A 19,233-nucleotide genomic window follows, 5' to 3' on the forward strand; every position below is an offset into this window, starting at 1 on the left:
GTGTGATATGTAGGTGGAATGCATGGCTGCTATTTGTTGTGATTTGGACATCACCAAATAAACTTTTGCTTTGTGGTTTGATGACGCCTCAAAGTGGCCTTCAATTGCAATTCTTTGCTTGATTCTATTCTTAGTTAGTGCTAGTAAAACTAACTCAAAGTTGGAATCTCATGCGTGTCTGATGCATGTAAAATGATACAAAATGTGTGGGGTATGGAGGCTACACTCACAATAAGTAGGGTCTTTCACACCACTAAACAAAAGTGATGGTGGCAAACTTCACACCCATCTGGTTTTGAAAGGAGCTTTGATGATTGATTTCAAATTGTTGAGAAGGGAGTGAAATAAAAGCCGATTCTAACTCATGTGTGGATGGTGCTAGTTGGTACTTGGACATTATGGTAGAGCCTTTGTTGTTTAAGGTTGAGGTGATGAAGGTGTCTCTTCATCTAGTCTCTAGTAAGAGCCTTCATTAAAATGCCGACACATTCTCTGTATTTTGGTACTAGATCGTCTCAACATCGAACATGATCAAATCATGCATGAATTGATAATGAATGTCAATGTGTTTTGTGCAAGTTTTAAAGATTGATTTAGAGTAACTTGGCCAACATGCTAGTACACCCATATACTCTAAAGTGGGCACCAAAAGAGAACAACACTAGGTAGAGACAACAAATTGTGCAAAGGCCTTATCATAGTGGGGAGCCCACTCATCCTTAATAACAAGCCCACTATCTCCCCTTTAGCAACAACTTCAAGCCATTTGTTGTAGTCATGGAAGCGTATTTATTTAGATCACACATGGGGATGAAGCCATGTGTTGTAGTCCTTTTCATTGATACTTCAAAATTGTTCATTTACAAGAAGTTCTTTGTTCTTAGTTTTGTCCATGAAAGAACATGTGTTTGTGTTCATCATAACATATAATCTCTTACACAGCATTTATAATATTAAAATGGCTTAAGTACATCTATTGACTACAAAGTTGGAAAATCTCTTACACAGCATTTGTAATATTAAAATGTCTTAAGGACATCTAAGTTGAAGCTCTTCATTTGAATCCACTTGACCACCATCATAGGTTTCTTGTTCACGATTTGGATCTACCATCTCTATTGGATGTCTTTAATGTAATGCAATTATAGCAATTTCTCAATTTGGTTTCCAATACTCCATGGCAAAAGGTGCGATAAATGTACTTGTTTATACACTTGTTCATGAACTAGAGTTAGAGTAACACTTTCTAACAATGATAGGTGCATTTGAAATTAGAAGAAAGGAGGCATTTGACATTAAGTACCATTCCAAGCTAGTTTTTCCTTAGCTAGATCTTGTATAAACTTTGAATTAGGCAGGCCTTCTTTTGTCTGTATTTTGTCGACTTTATCACACACCTAGCTGTGCCCAAGAGAGTAAGATGAAATCCTTGACAAATGGGTAAAAGACATTCATAATTGCACCTTCTTTTTAGCTTGTATGTTTTAGTACTCGACCCATCAAGTTTTCCATGGGTGAGCAAGCTAGGGAGCAACGGTTCAATACTTGTATAAGTATTCGTATAATATGTTGTGTTAGTACTATGGACCCATCAACGGTTCCATACTTGTATAAGTACATACTAAGTTGCATTATTATGCATAATAGAAATTTAACAAGATGCATTCATATACCATAAGTATATGAATGCATAACTATACTTGTATAAGCATTCATATACCATGTTGTATTCATATACTATGGACCCATCAACGATTCAATACTTGTATTCATATACTATGTTGTGTTATTGTGCATTAATAGAAATTTGACAAGATGCATTCCCTTGGTCACTTAAGTCTCTTGGTACTTATTTATATCTTTAGCAAGACTCAACAAATTTTGTTATGTCGACCACTATGTCATCTAGATCTTATTGAGGCTAGGCATCCTTGAATTATATGCAAATATTGTTGACATCATCAAATCAACATTAGTTTATATACCTTTTGATAGGACCACTATTTTTTGCTTTTATAAACAACTTTCGTTTTCTTTTTTCTCCCAACGATAAAAAGGTTTACTCTATAGTTTGTTTGACAAGGTTTTAAGTGTAGAAATGTGCATAAAAGCATGTATTTCTAGACATTTTTAAATAAATGTTATAGTGCATGCACTATATATCTAGTACACTTTAGCACTTCAAGCTGAATTCTCCTAATTATTCCACATTATTCAAAAGCAACCTCAAAATAGATTATTTGGGGGAGCATTGGGAATATTTAGAACGAACCTTAGTAGAGAAAATGGTTTCCATGGAGCCTCTATGCTAATTAATGAGAGGGTACCTCAAGGGAATTGGAAATTGTAGGGTGAACCTTGCAAACAGTGGTCACTTTTAACTTTGGTTAGTACCAACGGATATTTTAAGGAGATAACGTAGTGGAGTCATAATGGTAAATAGTTCATGTGACCCCAGAAGAGCACATTGAACAAGAGCTTCGACGAGAACATGTTCAATTGATGATGTATATCTATAAGAAGCAGAGTTACATGGAAGAAAGGGCACAAGGTTGTCTTAGTCAGAACCAACCTAGGAGTAGCCAAACTACTACCAAAGGAAGCAATCAGAGGTGCCTATGTTAGGTCATTAAACCATTAATCCTAGGAGTAGCCAAACTACTACCAAAGGAAGCAATCAAAGGTGCCTATGTTAGGTCATTAAACCATTAATCCAGCACCATCTATTTTAGGCAAGTTCTACGTGAAGACCATTAAATTTTGTCTTCTTATTAGGATACCATTGCCCAATTAGGAAAGGAGAGACCCAATTTAGAGGGGAAGCGTATCTTACACCTGGTGTGGTTGGTTTCATAACTTGGATTAGTATGGAATCCTACCATACTTGAGGAAACAAGTTTGTCATTAAATGGGGTGAAACATCAACCCTACCATTTGTGGAGAGAGTATGTCTCCAGGTGTGGGATTAGTATGGAATTCTACCATGAAACAATTTTGCATCATATTAAATGGGGTGAAACATCAAGCCTGCAATTTGTGGAAACCATGTCTCAAGGTGTGGGAAAAGCTATAATCACAATGGGAATGAGAAAGCAAGCTAGTGGGCAAGTACACTTGGTCACCTGGTTTTTCCAAAGAAACACCTATCACTTGGCGATCAAGTTATGATAATGTAATCGACCAAAAATTTCTATTACAAAAATGTCAATCGATGAGCTTAGTGTAGCACTAGTGGGGCGGTTGGGTCCTAAATTCGAAAGTTGAGAAGCTCAAGAAGATACCTCAAGTATGCACATGTGTATTCTTAGAGGGATCTATTGTGGTGTGCTATATGTTGCCAAAACCAAAAAAGTATTTAGTGTCCCTAACTTAGGCTAGCACTTTATTGCCCCCATTTCATAAGGTGGGATAATCATAACACCAATCAATGTTTGATATCCTTGTGTCTCTTATGCTCTACCTTACCAACCAAGACCCACTTTTTGGTTACTAGTTTCCCCAAGACTATCCACATGAAAAAATCAAACTTAGACACCAGATATTGGAGGAATGAACACCCAAAGGGAAGTGTGAAGGTACCCAAGGTGCCTTTACCTCCATTTGCCTTAGCTTGGGTACTAAGAACCACTCAATAGATCTATCAAGTGATTAAGAACGTAGCCAATACCAAGGGATATGAAATTGATGTTGATACAAATTTTCTTTACATAGAGGAACCCTTACAGTCATTTCCTAGTTCCTATTAGGACCACAACGAAACATCAATTCCAATTTTTCCAAGTAGGGTCGAGCCTCAAGGGTGAGACATCAAATTTTCCAAGTAGGGTAAAACCTCAAGGATGAGTAGCTCGAACATCTACATAGCTATCATTGTCAGGGATCCCACAAATTTGTGGAATGCCCCATTAAGAATGTACAAGCAACCCAAGCCATGACTATATCAACTGCTACATGTAACAAGTGTAGTGTAGAATGTCTATATAAGAACTGTCCACAGTAGTGACCTTGGAGCTCCCAAGCCACTAGTATCAATGTATTAAGCGTAAAATAAGAAAAGGTGACTCCTATGCACTTTGAATGCTCTCAATAAAAAAAATCGAGGCAAAGCTTAAGACTAGCGAAAGGGCATTAAAATTGAATCCAATCACCCTTTGCAACTTATGAACCTTTGGATAGTTTAAATAGTCCAAGACAAATCTTAGAGATTTCAAAAGAGAAATTTGATTAGGGATCTAAACCAAATGTGCAAAATGTTTAGGGAAGAATAGAATTGAAGAAATAATGGTTCCTCAATCACTTCTAAGTTACATTTTGGATTATGACAAGTATATGAGACTGTACCCAAGGGATATAACAAGCATCCTATCCCTAGAGATTGGAATGCAGGTTGGGTTGTCACACATTAATTTCCCTAGAGATTAGAACACATGTTGGGTTGTTACTACAAAAAGGAGTCCCACTCTATGTATATTTCAAGAATTGGATTAATGCCAATTTCTAAGGGAGCATGAAGGGCTCATTGAGCGATTTTCCACGTGACAATCCCGAGTGTAATGGAAGAGCCCGAGGGGAAAATTTTGGCCAATATTCTAGTGAACTATCTGGGAGGTTATTATGAGAATGATGATACGAATGCCATGCTTCCCAAATTTTTGCTAGGCATGGGAAGCCAAAACTATCCTAGATGGTGGTGATGGTGGAGTTACAATTGCAACTAAGGTTTATTGGGAGAAATGGAACAAAGCACCTTTGGAAAACATAGAGCTTACTGTGAAAATGGTGGATAGTACAATTACCAAAACAATTGGAATCCTCTGTGACTTGAAGTTTAGGATATTTTTATTCTTCTATTATCACACTTGTGTAGTGGTGACCTTTCTTAAACAATCAGATTCATATGTGTAAGATATTTTTACTCTTCTATTATCAAACTTATGTGGTGGTGGCCTTTCTTAAGAAACCATATTCATATGCTATGATATTGGGACAACCCTTATGAGGGAGCCATCGGTCAACTGACCATGTGTACTCAAAAAGAGGGCCGGATTTTAAAGGTTGACATGAAGACTTTGAAAACTCATCCCATGGGTGGAAGGTTGTTTAAAGACAAGTTTTACATGACTACTCAAACAATTTTAGTTCACATATACTATACGTGTCAGAAGAAAAGTCAAAGAGGACAATGCTGCCTATGAAACCAATTCAAAACCTGTACTTTTATGTGAATTAGACACACTTGTTGATCTATCGATGTGATGCATGATGAGATGATAGGCATAAAATATCTTGATATATAGACGAAGCTTAGGGTGTGCCTCTCATATTAGGCTAACAAAATTAATCTCTTGAGGAGTGCACCATGATAGGCATGACATTAAGAGGAAGCTTTGGGCGTGCCTCTCATATTAGGCTAACAAAAATTTCCTCTTGAGGAGTGTACAAACAAGTACTAAATGGTTGAGTTATGTTGGGGCAGTAAATGTTCACAATGAATTCACTAGGAGTTTGGGTGAAGACACCAAGCACTTCAAAACTTTTACTATGGATAAGAGAGGATCCTAAACCAATGTACATTGCAAAGGACCTTCCCCACATGAAGAGAAGGAATTGAGTAACCTTTTGAAGGAGTTCAAGGATCTTTTTGCATGAAAATACATGGATATGAAAGGAGTGTCAGCTAAAGTGGTACAACGTACCGCACCCATAATTAATGGGTTACAACCTATGAAACAACATCCTTACTTAATTAATACTAATAAGTAGTTAAAGAATAGATTTAGAATCTTGTTTATATAGGATTTATATACAAGATTGTGCGTAGTGAGAGGGTTTTATTAGTCATTGTGGTAGTCCCTAAGACGAACCCTAAGAAGAATGGGAAGATCAAAGTATGTGTATATCTTAAGAAAGTCAACACAACAACCCATAGAGAACATTATCCAATTCCATACACTGAGCATGCCTTAGAGAAAGTGGTACGAAAAGAGGTTTATAGCTTCTTAGATGAGGCTTAGTTAAATTTTTAGCCTTGATTCTAGTTTCCTTCTATTACCAGTCTTGTTTCATAAAATAGATTCCTTATCATCATAATCATCATCATCCGTGTTAGCACTTTCTTATGCACAAAAAATATGCTACTAAACTAGTTCATCTTAGGTCCTAATATACTCTGAACTAGCTCCTTTAGGTTCCCTTATCGAGGTCAATTTCTTTAGACCCTTGATGTCGATGGCCTCTTGGGTAGATCCACCTCAAAACAATTCTTAAAATCAATAATATAACCATATTAACTTGGTTCATTTTTTAAATTCATCACAACATACATCTACTAATAAAGAAAAAGCTCACATAAATAAATCATTGTTGCTTGCGAATTATACTTCCATGTCATTTGGGAATTACCATCCGTGTTAACAATGATACAAATTTTTATATATCACAACACCACCATTCATATAGCCCTTCTTTAACACTTGCACCAACCTATCCCGAACAATCCAAGGTTATGAGCCATTATGCAAAAATAATAACACATAGAGGGGTCATAGAGTCAACCTTATCCTTAGAGACGAGTTGAATATATACCGTGGTCATTTCATCTCCTCATTTCTTAAGTTGAGGCCCATAGTGTATCACATGAGACATGGGTCCACACATCCCGCAATGCCTTCCAAGTTATTGCATCAATCATGGGAAGATAATCAAAACATCTCTACTTCCTAGAGGTCTTCTCTCATGATAAAACTTTGTCTTTCTCATACTCTACAATTATGGCAAGTATACCATACTTAGGGACATCATTAGGAACAATCCTTTTAAGAAATTTCCCGCGTGATAGCACAATCATATCACTTTTCCTCATCTCAAGTTGAAGCCTTTGAGGACTTTGTTCAACAATATAACTACATTTCTTTTTCTAGGAACACTCCCAACAAGAGTTTCCCTTAACTGGTCCATATATCCATCTTTCCTTAGGGTAGGTCGAGTTTAGGTCCAAGATCAGAGATTAGGGATCTATTTTAGTAGGTACTAGTTCTAATAAACTCCTCAAATCAATCTTCCTTTCTCACTTGAGGTCTCCTTAAACAATTTCTCAATTTGCTAGATTACATACTTTAGACCTTGCATTGTTTCTTTCAAGATTTAGGACCCTAAGAAGTCACCTTGGTTGGTCATGCCCTCTCATTTCATACTGGACTTTGTTTTAATAGCTTCGGTTGAAAACTTCTCTTTTACGAGTATCGATTCATTGCTCATTTCATTAGATTTGGGAAGGGCAGAATACATAATTTAGTATTATTAAAAAATCCTTAAACCTTCATTGTAAATGATCCATTACTTCAAGATCCATAGAACCCAACATGGTTATTTTGAAGGTTGATACTAGATTATCATTAAGCTTGACTTGTTCACCCAAGGGTTGTTGTTTCAAAGGGTAGATCCAATGCTTCAAATTCAAAATTCTTGCGGTATCGTACTCTTATCAAAGCTTGCAACATAGTGCAACATAGTTAGAAACAATCAAGATGATCATAGAACATCAGTGACTACTCAAAAGAAGAGCATCATTTAAGCTTTAGAATGGGCCCTGATTGTCACTCTTAACTTGATAATTTTTAATTCACTAGCTAATATGAAAGTCGTTATTATGAACTGCTTTAGTTAAGGACATCACTTGGAAAGATCATCTGTCGGTACTAGATTACATGTCTTCCCATCTTAATGACCTTATGTGATGAATATTAATGTTTGTTTTTAAGAGAACAAGGGTTTCCTTTTTTGGTTCCTATGGTTGTTTTGTCAACTTATATTTATTTTTTTTAAAACAATATCATAAGGATTTTAACCTTTAATTTTGACAATATAGCTCTACACCATGAAAAGAACTATAAAATTTGACCTTAATCAAGAAGTTCTCAGAATGTTAACAATATAGTTCTTCTATAAAATTGGACCTTAATCAAGGTGGTCTTAAAATGTTAACAATATAGCTCTTCTACATCATCAAAAGAACTATAAAACTAGACCTTAATCAAGAAGGTCTTAGAATGTTAACCCTTAGTAACTATGCTTAATAATCTTTGATTGAGTTACGATTTTTTATAAGTTATCACGACTCTTCCTTTGGTATCCCTTCCTATCATTTAGTAACTTTGAATGATCTAACTCATAAAGAAACATTAAATGTAGCATTCATGGAGCTTCATGGAGTTTCTAAGCATTTATGGGAAGTATCCAATTATTAATAGGGTACGTCCAATCATCAATAGGGTATCATCAATAGGGAATGTTCAATCATCAATAGGGTACCCACACATTTAATAGAGTATCTAATCATTCCTTAGAGTTCCTATACATTTTCAATAGTGTACCCATACCAATTAACTTTAAAAGAGTACCCATACCATAGAGTATCTAATCATTCCTTGGAGTTCCTATACATTTTAATAGTGTACCCATACCAATTAACTTTAAAAGAGTACCCAATTAATTTAAGGTAGTCTAATCATTAATTATGAGTACCTAGCATCAAATACAGTGGTCTAACATCAAGTATGAATGACAAACATTGACCTAAGATAAGATATGAATGCCCGACAACAACCTAATATCAAACATGAATGCCCAACTTCAAATAGAGTAAGCAAACATTCAATATGAATATCCAACTTCAAATAGAGTGAGTCAACCTTCAATCTGAATGCTCAACAACAACCTAACATCAAATATGAAGGCCCATCTTCAAATAGGCGAGCCAACCTTCAATATGAGTACCCAACATTATCCTAATCATCAAAATATGAATTCCCAACTTCAATTTAGTGAGTCAATGATCAATAGGAATCTCTAACATGTCTTATTTAAATCACCATATGCTTAATCATACTTTTAATCAAAGCATTCCATCATTAAACATCTCTAATAAAAATTATGGGCATTATTTTTAATACAAAATTTAGACAATAACTACATAATAAGAGTTTATCCAATCACAATGGCCTATGATTGAGCAAGCCCATAGCTATATTAAATTAGGGAGCAAGCCAACCATGCTATAAGGTACTCAAGGGAGGGGCTATGGATCAAGCTTAACCTTCAAGAAGCCTCCATGAAATAAAAACCAGAACTACCCCTCATTATGAGATTAATAAAGCCTTAAATCAACCCTACAAGTGCAAATGGAAACCATAGAAATCTTAGCAATCGAGTGAGGATTAGAATGAGCCTTACCTTGCTTGATTTAGTGGAGGGATGGAGTAGCAACAAGGCTAACCAATCAATTACTATTGCTTGAGAGGAAAAAATATGACCCTAATAAGGCATTACTATGCTAATCCATCCTTAGGGATTGATTTAGCAGATAAGTGAGGCAAGTTTGGGAGCTTATTTTTTGAAGAGGATGATCCCAAGAGGAGGTGAAGGAGAGGGAACTCTAATTTGCGAGAATGAGGGAGAGAGATGTCAAAGGATGGAGAGCTATTGTCTTGGATTTCACATGGCTTGGACTTCCATTTGATCCAAGCAATTGCATCATTAGCTTCATCGTCGACAAAAGTCCCTTATCCTTTCCATTTAAACCCGGGGGTCATACAAGTTATGTGTTGGTCTTCCACGACATTGACATTCAGTTTTGGATGCTAATTTTTGCTTTTGTATATAGCCTTTGTATGTGTCTTTCGTGCACGACCACTCTTCGATTTTGAGGACAAAATCATTGTAGGAGGGGATGGTTTATAATAAAGGGATTTTAGGCTTACATATGCACATGGGGGATGGGCCTAGGCACATGGGGCTTAGGGGCATTTACACATGTGGTGTTAGGGCATGAGGGCCTTGGGACTATAAAAGGCATTAGCCCTAGGTCTATTATACCTTTTGATAACCTTTAGCATGTTTTGAATATCATTTAACTCTTTGCATATCTTAGTCACCTTTAGCTTTCTTTCTAATCAAGCTAATCAAGGTTAATCTAGGTTAAGATAGACTAATCTCAAGCTAATCTAGGTGTAGCTTTCTTGCAGAATTCTTGCAACCTCATTGACCTCCAAGAATTATTATAATAAAGATCTCAAAAAGCTAACTTTGGCCTTCCTTAGCATATGTCATATACTTTTTCAACTCTAAAGTCATAAATCTATTCAATTTCAAGGTGGTGCATATAAAATGACTTTTTTTTTTCATCAACAATATTTCATTCCCATGTCATTGTTCCTAGTTGATACACAGGAGTCATGGTTATAGGCCCGGTTCGAGAAGTGCAATTTTTCCCTATTCCTAGATGGACAAGTTCGAGGACTTATCTTCAAAATCCATAAATCCCAATATTCTTAAAATATTAAAGAAATAAATTTTGATATGTTACATGGCTCCATTTGGGTCTCGGATGGTCGTTTTCTCAAAGATTTCAACTCTTACAGAGTCCAAACACATTTTTGATTTCACATAGGACTAAATAGAAAATTTTCATTTAAAAGAACTTCCAAGGTGCAACTTTATCTCTCTAGATTTTAACTTAGCACATGAGATTTTTTTCATACTAATTCAGGGTCTTTAGAGAGGGATCTTACATAGAAAAAGCCTTTTTTTGTAAAATGGTGTATAAAGTTAATGAGGAAAACCTTGTGTGCACATAGGGTTTTTCTGTGTGCACATGTGCATACAGTAAATGAGGAAAACCCTGTGTACATGTGCGTAAAGTTAATGAGGAAAACCCCCTCTGCACATGAGTATCCACATTTAAATGTAATATAAGCTAAAAATAAAAAATGATAAAATTATTTAGAATAGAAAAAAATATCAGTCAAGTGCCATTATTCAAGTGCCATTATTTAGAATAGAAAAAAATATCAGTCAAGTGCCATTATTCAATTGATAATATTAAGGCCAAATTACAAGGGTTCCCATGGAATAATTAAATTAGTAGGCACACCTATGTGTGTGGGCACAACATTAATTTAATTTATTGGGTAATAGATAATTATCCTAAGGTTCAAAAAACCATGGTTTGGCCAAAACAAGGTGAATTTGGGTTGGTAGATAGTAATTAAATTAGTCATGGTATTTTCTTGGTGGAATGTGGTTTATGTGTCCTAGATTTTCCATTAGTTCACTTTAGATAAAGTGTATGCATATAACTCTAAAGTTGAGTTTAGCCCCCAAATTATATGGTATACATGGATAGCATTGGTAGGTATAGCTTAACATTAATTTAAGTAGACTATGTGCATGTAGAGGCTCCCATCCACCCTTTTTAAGTATAAATACTCCCTCCCTTCATCATACAATCCTTTCATAAACAAGTCCAAACATAAACAAGTCCAAACATGCACTCCTTGGAAATAATCCTTTTTATAAAATCATTACACCATACAATTCTATTTATATTATGCATATTCTAGATGTCCAATCACATATATCACAAGGTAACACATCATTAACATAAATCTCCTTGCACCATGATCATGATCCTTAGACCAATTGCGTCGCTAAGCTTGAACACTCTTGGACCACTATGATGATTGAAGGAGCTTGGAGGAGCCCGCATGTCTCACATCCACCTCAATACAAGTGCCATAATCCTAGGAGCCACTTCTATCATTCGTGACATCCCAACAGGACGAATACTCCAAGTATCGGCATCAAGAGCCATGTATGTCTAGTATCAGTAAGCACACTTAGCCACTAAGTGCTAACCTACCCGTTTCACTCTAGGGTTGCTTCGCTTCCTTGTCCATCATCACACCAACCATGCTAGGAGAACACCCACATTTAAGTAGTACCTTGTTTGTTTCCCTCTAGAGTTGCTTCCTTATTCATCATACCAACAATCATGCTACACCAAGTGAGGTCAAGGTCTTGGACGAATTCCTTTGTGTAATGCGCCCCATGGATGATATCCATATACGGCAATCCATGAACCTAGGTGGCACCTTCATGGCTTCCACATACAAACAACACATATGCATCACATGAATATAGTGTTGAGACAATAATTTTAAGATACAGATTCAAGCAACATGCATCATATTTGTACCGAAATATTGTAAAACATTGCAAGCTCGATGAGACATCACAGCTCTCTAGCCAAAACCTCGAGCCAATCGAATTCCTCTAGCTACATATATCTTGGTGAGGTCTTCTTATACATTTTCCATTTCCATGACTCAAGTTTACTCCCTTATCCTCACCTTTTGGGAGAGAGAATGAAGGACCATATCTTGTTGCCTCTATCTAGACATAGAGAGTTCTCCCTTCACCCCTATGGCAAAGGAGCATTCTAGTGTGTGCCAAAGGAGTGAGGATGAGCTAACACACCCACATAGGAAAGTTGCATGTGCAGCTCGAAGGCAAGACCCAATGACACATGCTTTTACAAGACCATGGCTCTCTTCCACAATGGAATATGGATACATGGGCCAGTAGGTGTAGGGCCCTTGACACAAGATCCTTAGTGAGTAGGATCCAACACAGTGACTTATCCAGCATCTTGACCTCCTCGAATTGTTTGTATTATGGTACAACTCAATATAATGTAGAGTAAGAGAAATATCTAGCCCCATGGGGATTATGCAAGGCCTAGGCCAATCTTATTGAGGTAACGGGCTACTTTGGGTAAATGGAATACGGCATAACATTCTAGCATCAGGTAGGCCATCGTAAAGATATTTTCAAGGGGGTTTTTTACTTGGGCATTAAGTAGGCACGTGCAATGCATAGGATCTAGAGAGAAAAAATTATCCCCAATGGTAAGGGATATTTTGATGAATTGATCCAGAAGATCCGAAAGACACTTTCTAGGCTCTTGATGATGCAAGGGTGACGATGTGGATGTGGCGCCATCTACCATGATTTATGCACAAAGGTTGCTTGTGGAATAGATTAAATTCTTAGTTTTTAGTAAGTGCACGATTGTTGTGGGCAGTGTTGTGTTAGTGCCAGGTGTGTGTGTGTGTGTGATGTGGCATGGTGAGTTGGCTATGATTAGGTTGGGGACTATTCGGGTAGAACCTTTTAGACATTTTTTTTTTGGGGGGGGGGGGTTGGGACTTTCTAGGAGGGTACCTACAAACAAACTGAGGTATACTAGGATGTAGTAGCTCTACCCTTCATGGAGAGAGGTCTACCCCAGTGTGGGGAGCCATAATAAGTAGTAAAAGGAGGGAAGCGCTCTACCCTTTGTGGGAAGTGAGCCCTCTCTCCACTAAGTGAGGATCCATAATAAGCAATAAAAGGAGGGTGAGAAGTGTTTCACCTTTACTTACAAGTGGGCATGAACGAGGATGTCAATGTTGTGTTGATGGATGCTTAGTGGAATGCCCGTAGAGATTGGGTGAGGTGCTTCTTCTCATTGGTTTCTTCTTTTCGTTTACAGTTTTTCCTTGTTATTAGCATCGGGTTTGGCGTATAGATGGGTTTCTTGCATGTTATCTATTTAATTTAGATCAAAACTGTTAATTTTAATGTTAAATAATTGGGAAATTATAATTTATGAGTATTTGAATATTGTACCTTGTGTAAATGAGTTTGAGAGTTCTCTACAGTGATCACTAGGTAAAAGAAAAAGCCTCTTCCTCCTCAAGAACTCCATGAGCTTCCTAAGGTTGCACAATTCCAATTTCCCACCACTTACACCATAATTGACTACTCTAGCACTTGATAATGTGATCTAGGACTGATCTAGCAAGTACTGCTAAATTACACTAAAGATTATAAAGGGAAAACACCTAGAAGAATCATTCACTTTTCCTTACATAAGGATTGTTCTAGTGAGACTACTTCCATTCTCCACTACTCCCACCCTCTCCCCCATATCCCCCCCATAAGATCCCCCTTACCCCCTAACTTATAAGCTTAAGCCCACCCTTCCAAAAACCCCTCCCTTACACTCACGTGACACCATAAGTTATGGCTTGTAAATCCCCTAAGAGCCAGACACTTCGAGAACATCTATTTTTAAACCATTGTAGATCAAAGATATAGGTGGTACTCTGGGGTCGTAGATCATGGCACCCTACAACCAGGATGAGAAGTTGGTACTACAGAAAATTACACTAGCAATACTAATTTGGTTGGATGTCGTGAGAGGGATAATTCTCTATGGGGGCCATGACAACACGATAGAGTCCATCGCCTAATTCTCTATGGGGGCCACGATAGAGTCCATTGCCTAATGTATAGAACTCTTAGGAACTATATTCCTTCTCATAGGATTTAAAGTGCTAACTAAGCCTCTAATTATGTTTATTATGGCATGTCCATCCTTTAATTGTGTTTATTATGGCATACATGTCCATCCTTGTAAATATCACCACTCCATGGGCTTAATACTTGACCATTAATGGCATGATGACCTACTTCATTATACTTATTAACACTTTTGGAATAAAGAAATATTGTTATGTACTTTGTTTGAAAAATCTTATCCTTTTGAGTAATGATGCAACTGCAGTATGGCTTAGAACTTGTCTTCTACCCTCAAATGATAGGACATCCAATAGTTACATTTGAGCATATGGCCACAATGATAGATTAATGGCTACAACCTATTATGTCAATTCCAAAGAATATTACTTCAAGCAACCTTATTAGTCCCTATTTAATGTGGCAACACCAACGGGACAAAGGTGAAGAGACAAATTTATTGTGGAGATAGACAGACTACCCTCCATATTATGCCTTGAATCTAAGCTTAGCTAATTATTATAGGAAGTTTGGAATTTGTAAAGGGATATAGGATTTGTGGAAAAATCCTCTTTACCCTAGATGAATAGTTAGCCAAGCTTAACCATCTCAACCTATATCTCCCTCTCATAGAAAATTTCTAATTATATAGCTAGTATCCTCATTTCCAACTTTTTGGTTCCTTGAAATTTTTCCCTAGCGATGTCATAAATTTTGAAGAAATAAACAAAGTATTTTCTTATTTCTAAGAAATTTTGTTAATTCTTGTAAAGATTTCAATATTTAAAGAGTATTTTCTTTCACAAGAAATCATGAGGTGTAGATGATGTGAAGTGGAGAATGTTATGCCTAAAGTAGAGACACTAGATAATGATGTAAAGAGGCACTTCATAGATCACAACTAGGGCTATTCCCAAAGGGAAAGGGAATAATCTCAAAGAAGTGGTTTTGAACTAGATTGATTCCATAGATGAATACTTTGACATAGCGGGGTATAACAACCAAGGAAATGGCCCTTGTTTGGCTCAAGATAACTGGTATTGCCTAAAATAGTTGGAGGAATCATATTGAGTCCAACCATCTAAATCAAGATCAACTCAGATAGGAAGATATGAAGGTGTGCCTCCAACAAGAAAGGTTTTGTCCCCTAGGATTCCAAGAGGAGGAGATGAATAAATTCTTAGAATTATCTCAGGTAGGGAAATCTATTGAAGCTTACCACATCAGTCTTATGCTTGTCCCGGGCTATGCTCCAGTGAGATTCTTCTCTCATTGATTCATTCAATGATTGGACCTTGTAAGGTAACACTTAACCCCTGATCATCAAAGAAGAACTTAAATTTAACACTTTAGTAAGTTTAGGCTAAGATTAAACCAAATTAATATGTTGGCAAATCTTTTCTTATGCTTGAGGATCCCCCCTGAGAAGATAGGACCCTTGATCATCCTAGACACTCCAAAGGTATTGAATTTATGGTATTGAAATTGTATAGTCTAAGTTTGTTTCATATGTAGTTAACTTCTTGAATTTTTAGCATCTTTAATGGGATAGGATGTTGCACAGTCTGTTGGAATTTATGTTGGCCTAGAGCTGCCAATATTAGATATTGCCCATCTTATAGGAAAAAAAACCCATCTTATATCTAATATTGGCCTAAAGTTATCGATATTAGATATTGCCCATCTTATAGGAAATTAGATATTGCCCATTAAAGAAGGAATGATGATCTGATAAATTATGCTCTCTCTAGAGAAGAATAAATTTCTCTATCATTGAGTTAAGTATTAGAAGATTTGGTAGGCTCTATTGATAAGGTAAATGGGTCAATAATTTAAAATTAACTTGAATAAAAGAGTTAATAACTCTATGAGGGAAAGGGATGGGTAGCCATCAACATAACTCCCCCTTATTTCTAGTTAAGATGGATATAATAATCTATTTTTTTCAGTAAGTATGTGGCAATAAATTTAAAATAATGAAAGGGATGGGTAGCCATGATCATACCTCCCCCTTCTGTCTAGTTAAGATGGGTATGATAATCTTTTTTTTAAAAGTAAGTATAGGTGGCAATAATAAATTTAATAATCTATTTTTTAGTAAGGATAGGTGGCAATAATAAATTTAATAATCTATTTTTTAGTAAGTATAGGTGGCAATAAATTTACTTGGCCACCTTTTTCCTTTTTTAGAAATTTATCCACCCTCCCTCTTTGCTTATTTTGATATTTTGTATAGAAGCATCTAAATTCATGATCTTGCTCTGCTGCTAGCTACTCGAGGAAGGTGAGTGTTTCTTCTGTAACTTACCATAGAGGGAGCTCTTCTACTTCAGCATAGTGCTGAGTTTTGATCATCACTAGCTAAAGGTAAGAATCGAGTCGCCTAATGGGGTGCTGCAACTTGAAGCATCTAAACCACTATAGATGGTGAAAGTTGAAGCTTTCTATGCCAACCATTTCCAAGCATAGTTGATGAAGGTGATAAGACTTTAGACAAATAGTTTAATAAAAGAGGGACTATGCTATATAAGTGTTGCTATGATAAAAAGGTGGAATTTTGTGACTATAAGGGTTTCTTGTAAGTAAAAGTGACTTTCTTAGCATTGGTAGAGTTATGTGCTAAGGAGTATGTTATGGGTGTGTGAGGAGGTTCATGGGATTATGTTAAGGGGACCTTCTTAGCCTTGGTAGAGTACTTATGTGCTAATGAAAAATACAAGAATCTAGTTTAGTGTGAGATATCGAGTTATGGTCATCTCTGCTATCCTTCTACTCTAATTAATCATCTAGCATAATTTAAGAACATATCTACATTAAATCATTCTTTTAAGAAGAGACTTTTGAAGACTTGGACAACAACCTTTTCTAGTCAAAGCCAAGACATTGCTTTCAATCTCAATTTTGCTTTCAATCTCAATTTTGCTATAAGAGGTATTCTTCTCCAATTCTTTACACTTGTCTAGATTTTGATTTTTCTACCTTGTGTTAGAGAATGGTGTTATATAAAGATAGAGGATTAAAGAAATATATGTTGAAGTTATTGCTTATGAAGATCCATTCATGCAAGAAGGATTAAGTTTCTGTTGTACAAGGGCACATAGATTCAATCTCTCCTTGATTTTCCCTCCTCTTCAATGTAATAAGTAAAAAGAGAGAAGTTTAATTAGGATCTTAAGTGTAATTAAATCTATTATGTAGGTTCATTTTTTAATTAACTCGTGATTCAATTTCTTATAATCTCTTGTTTAGAAATCTTAGTTTAGCCTAATATTTAAATCTTAAATAATCATGATTGCTATTCTTAATTGATATGAGGTGAATGCCTATGCATGTAGATTTATGGATATGGCTTAAATGCTTATGCATATATGTATTTTTTGGAGGTGCATGCATATGAATTTTATGATGCTTAAATTTGTGATCAAGAGTAGGAGTTTTAGATTAATATCTAGAAGAATTAAGACATGCATGGCTGAATTGTCGAACCTCTTGGTTAAAGTCTAAGTCCTATAGAAATATCTAACCTATGAGAAACATGTTAAGAATTGTTTGCCTAAATTTGTTGAGAAAGTATAGAATGCCATGTTAGCAAGGTCTTATTCCAAGAAAGTTAGTCCTCTTTTGTTTTTGCCAATTCCTAGATTAAAATGGATGTAGTTGAAAGATAAAGCCTAGACTTAGATTTGTCTAAATCATAAGAGTTACATAAGGTGATATGATCATGTTCAAATTTTATTTTAGCATAGTTTAAGGAATATTTTTGTTTGTTTTGTCTTGTTTGGCTTTAAGCTAGATAATATTATATTGGATAATGTTTATGAACACTTAAATTTGGAAGCTATGGTTTCATAAATTTTTTATTTGGTTTGTCTTATTTGGCTTTAAGATGAATAATATTATATAATGTTAATAATGAGCACCTAAATTTGAAAGCTATAGTTTCATACATTTGTAAGGAAGTGAATCCAAGTGTGTGTATCCTTTACGGTGCAAACTCTTAAAGGATTTTTTTCAATGGGGGGCAGAGAGGAATTGAATGAACCAAAGGCTTAGACATGAACATTAGTTCCTAAAACAAAGACACGGGAGCTTTAATTCCTTGAAATGTTATTTTCAAATCAAATCAAGAATATCTCTAGGGGATTTTTTTGAGATACGCCTGCCTTGTAAGGAACCTAAGGAATTAAAAATAACCCCCAGTTAAGCAGATATTGGAGACTTTGTCCTAGGGATGGGGCTAACCAAAAATGTAAGGCATGGGAAAAAAACCTAAGAGGGAATGATTTGAGGTGATAATTTTGTATTCAACTTATTATACATTTGACCAAAGTATTCCAAATGGGGATGACCTCTCTGAGGGATGGGCTCTAGTCCCCAAACATGGGATGGTGTCCTAAAATCGAATACCTCTGACTTAAACAAAGAGATAAAGATGAGGAGAAGAGGGGCTCTTGACCCAACCCCCTCCTTGGGTCCCCATGCGACTAGGATGAGGTCTCAAGATGCGGATCTCAAAATAGGACGTGACCCAAGACTCCTAGAAGAGTTTGTAAGTGGTGAATTAGAAATCCCATAGGAAATGTTTGGGTATTAGACCCACAGATGTACTACAATCTCACAACAACAACGTATCCAAAGTTAAATCCGGTGTTGGGTAACCAATGACCTTGCACTAGATAACCAGATCTCTAGTGCAGGCTTAAATAAAGGAAGAGAATCTATTTAAATTGGTTAAGATTTTTTTTGTTCAAACATGTCCTATAAGTCTAGATATCATAATCATGTCCCAAAATAAATGGGTGAGATAAAATAGTCCCATAAGTCTAGATATTATAATCATGTCCCATAAATCCAAATATCATAATCATGCCTCTCTTTCATACTCCAACTTGAACCCAACTCCAAGGAATAACTACTCATCCCCAATCCCTAGTGACATGTCAAATGCAAGCTACTCTCCACACTGGCTTCCATGCTTACACATGCAAGATCGGGTCAAGAAATAGAAGTCTGATTAACTGTGCACATGGTCGTAGAACTTCCATTGGATCT

The sequence above is a fragment of the Cibotium barometz genome, chromosome 18 (genome assembly GCF_041138505.1).
Source record: "Cibotium barometz isolate CiBa-2024 chromosome 18, ASM4113850v1, whole genome shotgun sequence".
NCBI classification, from domain to species: Eukaryota; Viridiplantae; Streptophyta; class Polypodiopsida; order Cyatheales; family Cibotiaceae; genus Cibotium; species Cibotium barometz.